Source organism: Macaca mulatta, chromosome 5 (assembly GCF_049350105.2).
Source record: "Macaca mulatta isolate MMU2019108-1 chromosome 5, T2T-MMU8v2.0, whole genome shotgun sequence".
Classification (NCBI taxonomy): Eukaryota; Metazoa; Chordata; class Mammalia; order Primates; family Cercopithecidae; genus Macaca; species Macaca mulatta.
This window is the reverse complement of record NC_133410.1, coordinates 111,608,520-111,624,216: the sequence shown is the minus strand read 5'-3', so window position 1 is coordinate 111,624,216 and position 15,697 is coordinate 111,608,520.

The following is a 15,697-nucleotide window of genomic DNA, read 5'->3' as shown; positions in this document are numbered from 1 at the left end:
ATGACAGAGCATGTATTTAGAATGAATCTGGAGTTCAGCGGCAGTAAGCTGATAAGTGGCACAGGGAGACATTACTCTGTGACAAATGACATCATTCTGTGGTGATGGGACTTCGTGCATTTGCTATGTTGGGGATATAGACTTTTCAACTGTACAGGGTGGGGATCCACTCTCTACCCTTCTGTATCCTTCCCCAGAGACTGACCCACATGGACCTCAATGGGTATAGCCAAATGGAGAACTTCAACAAGAGACTGGAGGAAGTGAGGAGAGAAAGGATAGAGTATCGATTTCCTTGACTATCCTCCTATTGGGTATCCTTGGGCTGCCTGTTTTGCTCAAGAAGGCCTGCTCCAGAGAAAAGCTTCTTAAAATATCTGTGGTGAAGGCCCAGCATGTTTTCCTTATTTCCAATTTATCAATAGCTGGCACTTCTGTAAATAGATATAATTGAAAGAAATTACTAGAAAAATTAAATACAATTAAAAATAAAGATATAGGCCAGGTGTGGTGGCTCGTGCTTGTAATCTCAGCACTTTGGGAGGCTGAGGTGGGCAGATCACGAGGTCAGGAGTTTGAGACCAGCCTGGCCAACACAGTGAAACCCCCTCTCTACTTAAAAAAAAAAGAAAAAGAAAAAATTAGCTGGGGGTGGTGGCAGTCACCTGTAATCCCAGTTACTCAGGAGGCTGAGGCAGAAGAACTGAACTCAGGAGGCAGAGGTTGCAGTGAGCCAAGATCATGTCTCCGCACTTTAGCATGGGTAACAGAACAAGACTCCATCTTGGAAAAAAAAAAAAAAAAAAAAGACATAGAAAATCCAACCCTATTTTTATTATTAGATAAACCTCATTTTTTATTAGACACAATTATTCTATGGAATTGCTGTTGAAGTTTATAAATGCTTATTCTCAATTTCTGTACCTAGTTCATCTAAAAAACAGTTGCTGGGTCAGCATCTGCCTGTGGATTCCTCTCCTTTGGTTTTGGTGCCCGCTATCTCTCTGTCCCTTTGGCCTAGGGGTAGTAACAGCTCTGCTGTCTTCAGCCCTGCATTCATGTAGCATCACTTGTGGTTTCCCTGTACCCCACTTGCATGTTTGTAACTAGTCCCTTTGTAAATTATTGGACCTGCCTCACCTTATCCTCATTTGAGCATGGCGGTTGTTTGTTTCCCTTGTGGCTGTGATTGACCAGCAGTAAATGTCTTATTCTGGAAGAGGAGGTGACTGTGTGAATTTGGCAGGAGAAAGAATACACTACAAGTAGGTAGATGGGAGTGAAGTTGCTACTCACTGAAAGCAAGGAGAAAATTTATGGGGATGAAAGATGATAAGAAGTCATTATCATTAAATGTTTTAGGGTAACAAGATGGAATTGGGTTAGATTAATTTGTACGAATAACTATGCATACAGAGAAAAATATCTAGGATATTTTGAGAGACTAGTTATAAGTGGACTTATCACATTTCTGGCAGATAAGAATCTTTTGACTAGATAAAAGACTGTAACCAACTGTCCGACAACACGTCCTTAAGCATCAATCGTCACGTATTTTTAAATAAAGACATAGATTTCTAGATGGGGAAGAATGAATACATTTTTATGATTGTTTATTGAACTGTTTATGCTCTATGGGAATCTTTCTCATGTAGATGTATCTATAGGTCACATTCCCTCACTTAAAGCATACTATGAAGTGTTACGTGGAATATCTGAGTGAGAACACCGGGACAGCTGCTTGTGACCATATTGCTGAGACGTTCCATTCATTCACAGCGATGCTTATATATAGACAATGTTTTTTCCTTGGGAGTCATTATATGTGCTAAGTTTAATGGTGTTACTCTAATAATTATGTACGAGCTTGTTAATGAACTGGGAAACATTGATTTTAGAAGCCTTAGAAACTGGAGGAAGGTGCTTCATGTGGATCTTTCTACTTTTTGTATCTTTTGTGTCTCCATGAAAAAATCTTTTAATTTGTGAAAAGTAAGCCTCAGAAATCATGTCTAAGCATTTTGTAGAAGGATGCATGTGAGAAAAAGCACCTGCACTGTCATAGCGATCCTTTGGTGTTTTAAGATGAAAAAGTTCAAAGCATTTTAGAATAGTCATAAAGATGACATTGTATAAGTTAGGAGCTGGTTGTCCTGTTACTTTGTGGTGACAAAACTGGTGAAAGTGGTATTATGTTTGGATATGTTTGGAGCAATGCACTTCTGTTGATAGTGCCTGCCTACCTTGATTTCTGCACTTCTCCATGTAAAAGCTTCACTCTTTCTTTTAGAAACTGGTTTCTCCCAACCGCTACAGAAGATTGTCAACCAATGCACTTAACCTCACCAGTTAGCCACAAGCTGGGCAAGTCACCCAGTCTGGGTCAATTGTAATCTTTACACAGAAACTTCTAAGGATGTGGAGAGCCAAAGCTCTTGCCTCTTGTATTTGACACCAGAGCTGCTGGTGGTCATGTTCCTGGCACAAGGGGAAACCTGGGAAAATGAGATGGATGCTGAGAAAAGAGTAGAAGCTATGGGGACTGGATGGAGAGAGTTGTTGTGTTGTCCTTGGTTCCAGTTCCTGACATCCTTAATACTTTTCAGTTATTTTTCTTTAGTTCCTTCAATTTTGTAAGTTACCCAAATTATTCTAATATCTTAGTAAGTCCTTTTTGGCTTTAGTTAATTTGATTTGGGTTTCTGTTTCTTGCAATAAAATTTTTCTAATTAATACAGCAGTTAAATATTGAGATATTTATTTCAAACAAAATTCCCAGCTCTTGAATTTAGCACAGTTCCTCAGCACTTTCTGGAACTCCACTATCAATGTCGGGAGTCAACTTCCTAGGCAGAGTATAGTAAAATCTCTATTATGTTCCAGTAGTGGGGAGTAAAAGTATTTCAAAACTCGTGGATAATTTCTATTTATTTTTATTTCACTTTGGAAGACATAGAAACATTGTACATATTTTACATTTTTTCATTTAGCACAATTAATACATCAAAAGTGAAGGTTGTTCCTCAGTGATAACTATGAGAGGGTAACTAACATTTGATGCCACTGAAAAGTTTTAGAGCCAAAAGGGGCCTCAATCTATAACCTAAACAACCTTGAGTTCAGAACAGATAATGGTGTTGAAATAATATTCTATGTATAGAACCATATGATTTCTAACAGCAGGAGCAGGATAACTGAGGGAATAACTTACATACCTTGACAAGCCATGCAAAATCAGACTTTATAGATAACTCCAAGGAAGATGTTTAATGTAGGATATGAATCTAGGCCACACTTCATACATCATGTGTTCACAGAAAAATGCAGTCTCTTAGCAACCATCACCTGGTTGTCAAGTTATTACTTGATTTTTATAGACATCTGGCTTTTTGAGGCACATGCCTCACTGATATTTAAGCATAATATCTAGGTTAGTGTTGAAATTATTATATTTCACTTTCTTCCAAATAATACTTAAAAATTAACTGTTCAAACTTTGCCTCTTTTTTGAAATTGTGATAAAGCATTGTAGGGAACTATGGTAGAGAATAAGGAAAAAAATTCTGAGCTTGTTCTTCTGTGAATGAATGAATGAATGAATTCATTTATTCAATAAAACACATATTCAATGTCCACTGATGCTAGGCCTGGAGATATAAAAATAAATCAGAGCTCATCTCTGCTCTCAAAGGTATCCTGGCATGTGGAAAACCAATAATACCACAAATCAGAGTGTTATGTTAGAGAACACGGACGGTCAACTCAACAGTAATTGTGCACAACTGGGAGAATTCTCCTTGGGTTGGAAGAGGAGTCAGTGAAAAATACTTCACAGAGGAGGGGGCATTTGACTATTTGACTTAGGTTTAATGAATAACGTCTAATTCATTTCTCATCAGACCTCTTCTCTCCTCTTGGTTCCAGGAGCCTTATCCTGTGACTTAACTTGAGCTGGAACTCTTTTGCAATTAATGATACCAAAAGAGAACTGTAGAGTGTAAATATGTGTTGGGGGTAAGGTGTTCCAGATAGTTGTGATTAATAACATTACTACAGGGAGAAAGGAAATGCAAACAATCAAATTAATACTAACTGAAGAAAGGCAGGCTACTCAGAGGTATGCACACTAAAGCCACAATTTTTGTTATATATGTATGTATGTATACATAACATATACATATGGGAAAATATTTTCTAGTACATTAGTAGGGGATAGCTCTATGGGATTATGAATCATTTTAAATTGGTTCTTTTTAAAATGTTAATGTTGTCTCAATTTTTTTCAATAAACACATGCTTACCAGTAAATTAGAAGAGAAATTAGAAGAAGTCTTGGTGGGATTTTTGAATTATTCAAAATACATTGTTTTTAATGCTTTCCAATTTTCTTCAATGAACATGTGTTCTAAAAAAAGCTAATAGATGTGATTAGGAAAAAGGAGAAAAGCTAACAACTTAGAGGACTGAAAGATTACGGTAACATGGTAACTCACACGCTTAAAACTTTACTATGTTCCTTCTCTTTGTCTGTCAGGCAAACTAGTAATTGCATTATCTGGAATATTTCACCTCCACATCTCTGCAATACCAGTGCTTTCAACAGTGATTGGTTAGAGGTAGGCATATGACATAGTTATGACCACTGAGACATGATGCTGTGTGTGCTGTGAAGTATCTCAAAAGGAGTAAGGAAGATACAGCCTCTTCTTTCTAGGGACTTTGTTTGTAGTGTGACACCTGGAGCATTTTGCTACTGTTTTGTTTTGAATTGTGTCCCCCACCCCCGAAAAAAGATATGTTTGAGTTCTAATCCCCAGGATCTCAGAATGTGACCTTATTTGGAAATAGAGTCATTGCAAATGTAATTCGTTAAGATGAACTCATACTGGAGTAGAGCGGGTTCCTAATCTAGTATGACTGGTATCCTTACTAAAAAGAGAAATTTGAATACTGGCTACACCATGTAAAGATTAAGGCAGAGATCGTGGTGATGCATCTACAATGTCAACAATTGCCAGCAAACCATCAGAATCTGGGAGAGAGGTATGGAATGGACTCTGTCTCGCAGCCCTAAGAAGGAACCAATTCTGTGCATGCCTGAATCTTGAACTTCCAGCCTCCACAACTGTGAGACGATACATTTTTGTTATTTAAGCTACACAGTTGTGGCACTTTATTACTGCAGTCCTAGCAGACTAATACAGCTACCTTGAGAGGAAATAGCATGGGGATGAAGGTGATGTGCTGAAGAAGCACAGCAGAAAGTGGAAAGATGGTCCATGAGGACCTCCTTAGCCATTGAATTGACAAGCCTCTTCCCTGGAGTCCCTCTTTCCCGGGATTTTTTTTGGTATGTGTAATAACCACTTTTCCTAATGGTGCAAACCATTTTGAGTTGCCCTTTGGCTACTAGTAATTAAAGCAAACTAACCAAGTCAGCCCTCCCCAGTGTTCCTTTTTACAATCTAAATTCTGATGTCCAACTCCTCCCTGGGCCACTCACTGTTCCCATCTGTCTATAGATCTAAAGAAGAAAAAGAAGAATAAATCCTTTTTTTTCCCCAAGAGATCTCTCTGCTTTTGTGAAAAACAGAAAGGATGGCATTATCTAACTTTTCTCATCATTAGAAGTCAAGCCCGGCCGTGATGTTATGACATTTTGATGGCCACATTTTATGAGAAAAGCCCAAACAGACAGACCTGTCTGTAAATTCTTTCATTCTTTGCATTCCTTCCTTGACTGTGCCTTAGAGAGTGTTTGATTATTGCAGGGTAGATGGAAAAGAAGCAAGTTCTGGCCTATGCTCTAGTTCCTCACTTTCTGGAGTTATCTTTTGGGCCTGGAGTCCCTTGGAGTGAGGAAAGGAAGCCATTTTTACACTCTACTATGGTAGCAGTAAACTTCATACTCTTAGGAGGCTGCGTGCCATCTTCAAGAGGAAGAGAATGAAGAGGTTAAGAATTATGCCATCGAAATGTGCTGCTCTGGCATATTGACTATTTTGAATTAAAGATATTTAAAAAATATCAGACATGAGGAGGTCACTCTAATCTTAATTCTGTGTCTTAACGGCAGGAGATGAAATTCTTACGTGAGAGATGGCCTCCCTGTCACAGAAGGAATACCATTCTCCTTATCAAGGATGAGAAATTAAAGCCGAGAGAATTCTGTATAGACTTTGTTCAAGTAATTCTTATATTTTAAGCCTCCCCACAAAATTGAGCTGCCTTTTCAAAAATGTACTGTCCTTTGTGCAACCAGTGTGGAAGCGATTGACTCTCACTGCTTCCTTGGATCTTCTTTTCCCTATATGGGCTCTTATGTCCTATAAAACATGTATTAAATAAATTTGTATGCTTTTCTCCTGTTAACCCGTCTTACATCAATTTAATTCTTGGGCCCAGGTAGGACCCTAAGAGGATGGAGGTTGAGTTTTGCCACCTCTGCAAGGGAAAAGAGAGATGCCCAGACCACCAGGGCAAATCTTTGATTTCCCAGGCTTCGAAATGGGCACTGTGTCTGAACCTGGCCCTCTGAAACTTCCTCTTCCTGGACATCCCAGCTGCTGATGTAAGTGGCCCCTGCACTGGCTCAGGGCTGGGACATTAAGGAATTTCCCTTTTGTTGACATAACAGTAGGATGGCTATAGCTAACAACAATATATTATTTAGTTTCAAATAACTAGAAGGAGGATATGAATGTTCCCAACACAAAGAAATGACAGCTATTTGAGATGGTGGATATGCTAATAACCTTAATCTGATTCCTATACATTATATGCATTACATATGCATACCTTGTATGTATAATATCACTATGTACCCCATAAATATGTGCAATTATGTGTCAAATAAATTTAAACGAAGATTCCTATGGTTTTATCATTTTCATGTGGCTTCCCTATGTCTTTTAAGCTGCTAAAGTAACTCACACTTCCACAGAGGATCTGGATTTGGGGGAAGAGAATAATTATTTATACTCACATGAACTCTTCAGCCCCTGATCACCAGGCAGAACTCCTAACTGGTATCCTGCCTCCATTTGTGTTGCAAGTCATGGGTTTGAGGGATCTCCTGAAAAAGCTTTGGAGTTTTTACCCAGGAATGCTGGTCTGGATTCTCATCTTATTTACTCATTCATTTAAGAAATGGTGATGGATTGGCCAGGCACGGTGGCTCACGCCTAATCCCAGCACTTTGGGAGGCCGAGGCTGGCGGATCACGAGGTCAGGAGATCAAAACCATCCTGGCTAACACGGTGAAACCCTGTCTCTACTAAAAATACAAAAAAAAAAAAAAAAAAAAAAAAGTAGCAAGTAGCTGAGTGTGGTGGTGGGCGCCTTGTAGTCCCTGTTACTCGCGAGACTGAGACAGGAGAATGACGTGAATCCGGGAAGCGGAGCTTGCAGTGAGCTGTGATAGCACTACTGCACTCCAGCCTGGGTAACAGAGCAAGATTCCGTCTCAAAAAAAAAAAAAAAAATAGAAATGTTGATGGATTGATATTCAGAGAAAGGTATTTTTGAAGCTGGTGTTTTTCTCCTGATGAATAAAGAATGGGAAATGACTTCCTTGAATGCTGTGGTTATCAAAGTTGAAATTAATGATTGTGAAGTATCCTTACAAAACTTGTGAAAGTAAAAAGCTTTCTTAAAAGGGTGCAAAGAAACTACATTATTCTTCAGCCTAGTTATAACATATAGAACTTGCTACTTACAGATGAGTATAAAAATAGGTAATATTGATCAGAGAACATTTTATTAAATATAACACATGGTTTTTGGTGCTGACTTATTGTCAATCAATAAGTATTAGCCACTAAGTGCTTCTATTTAAATTATAAGTTATATTATTTATGTCATTTACCACTTATACTGTCACTTACTAAGTAAGTATTACTTCTGTTAAAAGTAATTTTCCAGGCTGGTTACAATGACTCATGCCTGTAATCCCAGCACTTTGGGAGGCAGAGGTGGGAGGAGCACTTGAGGCCAGGAGTTCAAAGAAGCTTGGGCAACATAGCAAGGGCCTGTCTCTACAAAAAATTTTTTAAAAAATTGGCTGAGTGTGGTGGTGCTCATCTGTAGTCTCAGCTACTCAGGAGGCTGAGATGAGAGGATGACCTGAGTCCAGGTTCTAGGCTGCAGTGAGCTATGATAGCACCACTGCACTTCGCCTGGGTGACAGAGGGAGACTCTGTCCCTAAAGAAAAAAAACTAGTTTTCTTTTTGAAATTTCTTTATGTATGTAATTATAAAAATACATTTCTGGGGCCGGGTGCAGTGGCTCACACCTGTAAGCCTAGCACTTTGGGAGGCCGAGGCGGGAGGATCAAAAGGTCAGGAGATCGAGACCGTCCTGGCTAACACGGTGAAACCCAGTCTACTAAAAATAAAAAAATTAGCCAGGCGTGGTTGCAGGCGCCTGTAGTCCCAACTATTCGGGAGGCTGAGGCTGAAGAATGGCCTGAACCTGGGAGGCGGAGCTTGCAGTGAGTTGAAATTATGCCACTGCACTCCAGCCTGGCCGACAGAGCGAGGCTTTGTCTCAAAAAAAAAAAAAAAAAAAAAAAATTTCTGGGATGATCATAGAAATATTTTCCTATTTAAAATTATTTTCAGTTATTAAATTTTTCAGTTATGTAAATTTATTTTCAGTTATTTAAACTTTTATATTGGATCATATATCACTCAAAACAATACAGTTTATTTATTTATTTATTTATTTATTTATTTGAAATTGGAGAAACAGCAGATGTGTTGAAAGGAAAAGTGTTTTGGAATCAGAGAGACGAGACATTAAATTCTACCTCTGATGACTACTTGCTGTGTGAACTGGGTCACATCTCTCTGGACCTCAGTTTCTTCATGTGTAACATAAGGATAATAATTTTTATCTCACTGAATTAAATGTGACCATGGATGAAACACCTGGTATGTAGTAAACACTCAACTTTTAAAACCTCTATATTTTCTGAATATAGGCACGTAGGAAGTGTGAATGGTTGATATTTCATGGTTATAAGGCCATAGAGCTATTATCAATTATAAACAATTTTAATTGATGCTATTTTTACAGTGCCGCCACTACCCTAGATTTGTTTCTTTTTAATGTATGTGTGTGTCTCTAGTAGGAATATTACTAATACACTTAAATGCCATTTTCACTGAAAATGTTGGTGTTTAACCACAAGTATGTGAGATCAGTAGGATTCCTGCCTGGATTCAGATGGATTCATTACATGACTTGTCATCTTGAGCTTGTCCAACAGAAAGATTTGTTTTGATTTTAGTTCTTCTTTTTTGATGACTTCCAATTTCTTTGTAGTTTGTGGTTTTAAAGCACACATTACTAATCTCCAAATGCCACAGACTTTTTTCCTTTCCTATATTGCATCTGTTGGATAAAATATGATTTAATGTTACTGTAGCAATAATAATTCTAATATTTGCATAGCACTTGGAGCTAAGCATCTCTTTATCTCTTATATAATTTCCTATTCATATTAACTCTGCATGGTACATAAGGCAAAGAAAATTGTCTTCACAATTTAGTTGAGGAAACCAAGCTCCAGAGAAGCTGAGATTTGTTTGAAATTAAAAGCAGGTTCTGGAATTCGGTGTTAATATTACCTTTGCAAGATTATTTTTTACTATGTAAGAAACAGTTGGTTCTTAAGCTTGTTTGGATCCTGGAATTCTTTAAATCTCTGATGAATGTGATGGTGTCTCCCTCCATGTAACAGCAGAAATAAAAATATCTACACACATTTGTCCACTGTTCATCCTACCTTCCCAACTCAGCTAGTAAAGTGAACTTCAGTTTAGTAGTCCTGCTATGGATGACACTGCAATTCGCCTAACAAGACAACCTGGTTTTGCTGGTTTATGACGCTGTTATAGCTGTAAGTGTGAACACCCAAGGCAAACCCTTCTCTCAGCAATGTACTCTGATAATTTTCACCGCAGATCGAGTAATTCATTCAAACTGTGTTACATGAAAAATGAATAATCTACAAATGTTAACATCTTTAAGAGAAAAGAATATTGTGTTCAAAGAAGTTTAGGGAATGCTGCATATCATAGTCTCCTCATGGAGGTTCACTTTAGCATATGAAAGACTCTAGAAGTCCTGCACTGACAAAAACTGTGTAACTCTTTTTGACCCAGCTTCTCCCCATATCATCAAACTACATAGCCATATACCCCCTCCTATTTGTGGTATTCTTATTAGCATCACCTAGAATACAATTTTGGAAATGGTGACCACTTTCATTCAATCTTGTGATCCTTAACATCTGCCATTCTTCTTGGAAACTACTGACAATGTTGTGGTTGCATCACCATTTGAGACGTCTGGAACTGCTAGGTCTTTAACTGTTTCCTCTTCCTGTGTTATCACTTTCACCTAGGCCAGCTTTGAGGACTGCTGCCTTGTTCTGTCTAATTGTTTAATGTATTCAGACTGATACTGATGTGAAGCTCATTCTTCTGCTTTTTGTTCTAACAACTTTTGAAGATAACAGATAGGGATCAAGGGTACCCTTTGTAGTAGTTACCTCCTTTTTCACTCTCAGCAATTTTTAATCCCACCCTCCCCCTTTTTTTTTTCAGAGGGAGTCTTGCTCTGTCGCCCAGGCTGGAGTGCAGTGGCATGATCTCAGCTCACTGCAATCTCCACCTCCCAGATTCAAGCGATTCTCCTGTCTCAGCCTCCAGAGTAGCTGGGATTACAGGCGCGTGCCACCTCACCTGGCCAATTTTTGATTTTTTGAAGAGATGGGGTTTCACCATATTGGTCAGGCTGGTCTCAAACCCCTTTTTTCTTAAAACCGTGGTATTCACTATTTCAGTGACGACTGAATAGAGATTATCCTGCTAGAATATTCCCACATTCCATCATCAGGCAGGTTTGAGAGGAAGAAGTGGCTCTGTGACCAAGAGCCAGCCCTAGGTCAAGTCCGAGGTCCACTGTGTACTGAACCAGCTTCTTGAGCATGCCAGTCCACTAAGCTTCATCTGTAAAATGTGGGTAGTAATGGTGCCTACCTCATAGATGCCATTGACCTGAGGCAGTGACTACATATCATGGAATTAGAAGAGGGCTTGGTTGATAATAACTGAGTGTTATAACTATTGAAAACCAATTTGATCCTCATGACTTACTGGCCTTGCCACACAGCAAGCACCCAAATGTTAGCTATTGCTATCATCACTATTACTCTTCCAATAATTCTGTTGATTTTAATTGTCTTGAGTTACCTGATTCCAGAATAATTTTAATATAAACTGTTTCCAGAAATTTTAATTCTAGTGTCCAGAGTTTCTGTTATGGAATTGATCTATTATTTTGTTGATTTTTAATAGCATATATCCAGTACAGAACAGACTGTTTTCTTTCCTGCTGATTTGAAAGAATTTCCCTGCCAAACTGAACCTTAGGGTAGAAGAGCTGTGTGTGTGGGAATGTGTCAGGATGTATCTAAACGAGCTTCAGGAAGGGAGAAGAGGCAATTATGTTTAACCTTCTGGAAATGCACAATCATCAAGAAAGCCACAGTTAATGGAAAAACAACCGAGTCCTATTTCTATGTTTATTTCTTTTGCTCCTAACCATTTCATTACATGGCTACAGAGTCAAGGGATAGCTTCATTGTAAGTTTGCTCTGACAACCTAAATAAATGGCTCAGAAAAACAAAGGAAAGTAAGGCCTACATTTCAATTCTATGCTTATTTGTTCCTTGCAGATTCTAGTGTTCCTCCCTTACTATGGGAATACTTGTTCAACCATTTTAAATGTGAAACAGTTTGTATGAATCAAGGTTAGTTTTCTCTTGAAAGACAAAAACATTACCGATACCAATTTAGATTTATTAAAATTGCTCATTAGCCATGTTTCCTCAGTTAGAACTATGACCCTTAAAAAAGGAGGTCAGTTTGATTTGAAAGCAGGTGGGTTGGGACCTATTGTGAACTCTACTGTCGACAGGCACTCGATGAAGACATGTAAAAGAAGCCCTGGCCTAAGCAATGCCCTGTTACACATTATCAAGCAGTTTTCAGACACTTTCTAAAATTGTGGGACTATTTACATGAAATCTTATTTGGAACCCAAATCTATAGCAAGAGGCAACAAAAATGGTTGAAGTGTGAAGATTTGTTGACTTTTCCTTGCTCTCATTTTTCTCCCAAGATTATCTCTGAGGAACGTGAGAACTTCAGTTTTGAAAATCACTGAGATGTGGAATAAAGGGCGATCCTTGTTGAGTTTGTTACTCTAGTATATTAGGGGAAATACTTAAAAATATTTTAAAATTTTTATATTTTTAATGAATACTTTTGAAGAGGGTTTGGCAAATTGTGTTTTTCTGTAAACAGATGTAAAATTTTAGCCTTTGTAGGTCAAGATGCAAAATTGAGAATATTATGTAGATACTTATAACAAGGGAGAAAACAAATTTTCATAACATTCTTTGATAAAATTTAAAGTATAATAACAATCATCATTGAGTTCAAGTTTTTGTACTATAGGTTAGCTAATGAGAAAAATTGAATTCGTGTTTTAAAAATAACTTATTGATTAATTGGGGTACCAATTGGTGTTTCTGATGAAATCTCTTGCAAACATTCATCTGTAAAAACAATTCTTAACTTGTAAGATGTACAAAACCAGATGACAGGGGAGATTTGATCAATGGGCCATTGTTTGTGGACCCCTGCCCTAGAATAAACTTCAATTGGAAAACAACAATTAGGAGATTTCAAAGATCTTTTAATGTGTTTCATTTCACAATGCCGGCAATGAAACACTTTGGCAACTTTTTTTTTTTTTTTCTCTTTGACAGGGAAATTCTAATACCCAGTGTGGATAAAGTTCCTGTAAAAGAGAATCTCACAACTTCTCTGTGGGAGTCTTTTCTGGAAGGGAATTTGTCAAAATGTGTCAAGAAATCTAAAAAAAAAGTGCACATATACTTTGTTTAACCCAGTGATTTCACTTGTAGGAATTTAACCAAATGAGGATTTATATCAAAGTGTTTATGTGCAGAGTTTTTCATTCCATTGTTCCTCCCTTACTGTGGGAGGCATTGTTTATTATAGAAAAAATGTAGGCACATCCTAAATGGTCAACTATAAGGGGATCAGTAAAATACATTATTGTAAAGGCATAAAAAAGATGACAATGTAGCCATTACCAATTACATTATGACACTTTATTTATTGTCAAGATGGTCACAGTATATTATTAACTGCTTAAAAAAAGCTACAGATGTTATGCATAGTACAATCCCTTTATTGTATTAAAAAATACATGCAAACATAGAGGAAACAAAAGACTACATGCTAAAATGTTAACAGCACTTATTTGTGAGATGTGAATATAGATCATTATTATTAGTAGCATAATGATAGGAACTATTTCTTGAGCATTTAGTAACCACAGGCACTCTGGGAAGTGCTTCACATAAATAATCTCATATAATCTTTAAATCAATGCTATGAAATAAACATTCTTATGTCTTCTAATGACAGGGACACTGAGGCTTACAGAAGTTAAACAGCTTGTCCAGTTGGCATAGTTAGAAAGGGAGGGTCTGGGTTTTGGACTCAGATGTGTCTGATTCCAGAATTTGTACTGCTGTCTTTCACACCACACTATTTCTCTTACTTTCTTCAGGCTAATTTGTATTTCTAATCTTGCTGTCAAGTATTAATGGGTGTTTCATTAAAAGTTGAAAATGAGAATATTGCGTGTAAGTATATTAAAAGCACTAAATTACCATGTAGAAGATTTAACTATTTCTTGTTCCTTTACTGCTGTTTCTAGGAACTCTCATTTGTTTACCCTTTATACTGGCCCAAGAGGCTTCCACAAAGATTTGGAAAGGTAGAAATCATTACTCAGGCTTCTGTGAAGAGTTGGGTATTCTAGTTGTCTCTAAGCCTATAATCTAGCCAAAAAAAAAAAACAAAAAAAAAAATTGGCTTTTTCCAAGATGAGCAATCTTCCATACTTTTTTACGGTAAATTTCTTTGTTCCAAGAGACAATCTGACTCACCTTTTAGAGTCAGTGTAGGAAGTGGGAGCAGGAGCAGAAACTTCCTCACCCTTCACCACCATCCCCACCACTCCTTGCTCCTTACCACATTCCCTCAAAAGTGAATAGGGATAACATTGGTCCAGGAAGAGAGGGTTAACTTGTTCAAATTAAAACCTTATGTGCTTACATAATGATGTGTCTACCACAAATAAATTATTACCTGGACTTAAACTTCATGAGTTTTTTTTCTCTGCATGCAAGTCTACAGATGGTATAAAAATGATGACTCTTAAACTCCAACATTTTCCATTCACTGAACAAGATGAACTGCTCGCTCCTGCTAAATTGCTCTTTAAGATAATGAGGCCTGTCACCAAAGGACTGTGATCATCTTGCCACTTAGGTTTGTGTGATTACTGGGTTACAGTGCATAGTCAACATGATCAATTTTTTTCTTCTGGCCTGTTTTGTCACATCATCTGTTCCTAGTTCCTTGAAAACAAAATGAGGGTAAATTCATCTTTCTTAGGAGTTGTGAGGGCCATAGTTTTATTTATTGAATGCAGTTTAAAGTGGTCTGTTGTGAAATGATGGCACATCACAGATAGATAAGGTCATACAAGGTGATTACAGGAGACACACGAAAAATTTTGAAATACTGGAAGATTAAAAGTGATTATAAATAAAATCAAGATATTGAATTGGAAATTTAATGGTGATTATTGGTTCTGAATCATCTTGGAGCAGGTGAAAATCATATTTTACAGTGAAGGATAATAATTAGTTATGTAGAGTAATCAGGGGTGAGGGGGTGGTGAAATCTAGTATATACTGTTATCTTTTTAGTTCCCAGTCATTCATGCTTTCATTTAGCAAATATTTATGAAGCTCCATAGCCAATGAAGATAGAGAGCTGAACAGAGCAGACCCAATTTCCATTCTCATGGAACCTAGAGTTTCCTGGTTGGATGCTGAGTATCTTGTAGTGTCATCTGATTGGCAATTTTCATAAAGTATGATGATGTATGAGTCTCCCACCCCTTAACTACATAGACAGATTATGGTAGCATAAAAATGAAAGAGAGAGGGTAGTATAAAGGGTTGACTTTTTTGACTATACAAAACTTAGATTGATTGATATTTTAAAAATACCCCAGTATCACTGATTCAGACCAAAGGGAGAATACTGCTCTCATAATTCATACCAAAGGGAGAATACTGCTCTTTTCACAATATCTTTAGGGTTTTCATTCTCAAGAGGTGACGTCAAATGCTGACAATAGCAGAGCTATCCCTTCTGCCAGCTTTGCCTGAGCCCATAGATAGGGGCTTACTGCTGGATCCTCTTTGTTTAAGCAGTCAATTTTTCAAATTCAGTGTGTTTGTGTAATGTAAAATAGCATTAAACAAAAAATTAATGTTGATAAATTATGTTTTTTAAAAGAACTGAGAAAAACTTTTCTTTCCCACTAATATAAACATTTTCTTTACCCAATCTTCAAGAATTCTGGTTTGGAATTTTAAGCGTCCCCCAGTAATTTGTCCTTGACCTTCATCTAGTTGACTGACAAAGTAATGTATGCTGTTTGTCATTTAGCAGTTCTTTAAATTATTTTCTGTATTAATAAACCGACCCAATAGTCCCGTAGGTAGT